Source organism: Tupaia chinensis, unplaced genomic scaffold (assembly GCF_000334495.1).
Source record: "Tupaia chinensis unplaced genomic scaffold, TupChi_1.0 Scaffold141372_1, whole genome shotgun sequence".
Taxonomy (NCBI): domain Eukaryota; kingdom Metazoa; phylum Chordata; class Mammalia; order Scandentia; family Tupaiidae; genus Tupaia; species Tupaia belangeri.
Window position 1 is genome coordinate 573,988 of NW_006201235.1, and position 847 is coordinate 574,834.

The following is an 847-nucleotide window of genomic DNA, read 5'->3' on the forward strand; positions in this document are numbered from 1 at the left end:
GGCCACGCCGCAATCCCTTCTCCTCCATTCTCCTCTCGGGATCTTGGGCACGCACGCACACGCGCCCGGCATGAGTTTAAGCCACCGGGTCTGGGACGCAAACCGCGGTCGACTACGTGGGAGTCCAGTGACATAGCCATTGCACTAACTGCTGGTCCCATAGATGTGGTGACATTTTTATGCTGAGTTTGTTCATATAGATAAAGAAACCCATGGGGGACGGCCCGCAGGTGGCGTAGTGATTAAGGACTCTGGACTCCCCCATGGCCGACCACATTTCGAGTCCCAGACCTGGCAGCTTGCTTTCTCACTTTCCTTCTCTCTTTCTCTCACTCTGTTTCACTCTTGTCAAATTACAAATAAATAAATAACTAAAGTTAAATAAAATAATTGTTAAGAAAAACATTGGAGCTTATAATCAAAGGTTATCCTTAATTCATTCACCTTCTCTTTGCAAAGGTCAACATCCTTTTCTGCTGGGATACAATGTACGTTCACGCTGGGATATTGCATAGCCTACAGGTGATGAGACCTCTGGTTAACAGAAAAAGCTGCAGTGATAGCAAAATGCTTCACAGAGGATTCCAAAACAGTGATGATGTTGGTCTGACAGGAAGTTTCGCTAGCATCTCCACCTGTGAATATAGTAACAATCGGGGCCAGGAGGTGGTATGATGGTCTTCATGCATGGTTCACCCCTCATCCCAGCTGGCCCAGATCACAGGCCTGCACACACACCTGGCATGCTCAGGGAGGTCCTAGCATGCAAACCCAGGACCTGTCACATGCCGGTTCAGTTGTGTTACTGCTGTACCATCACCTGGTCCTTCAGAAAGCTGTTTTTGTT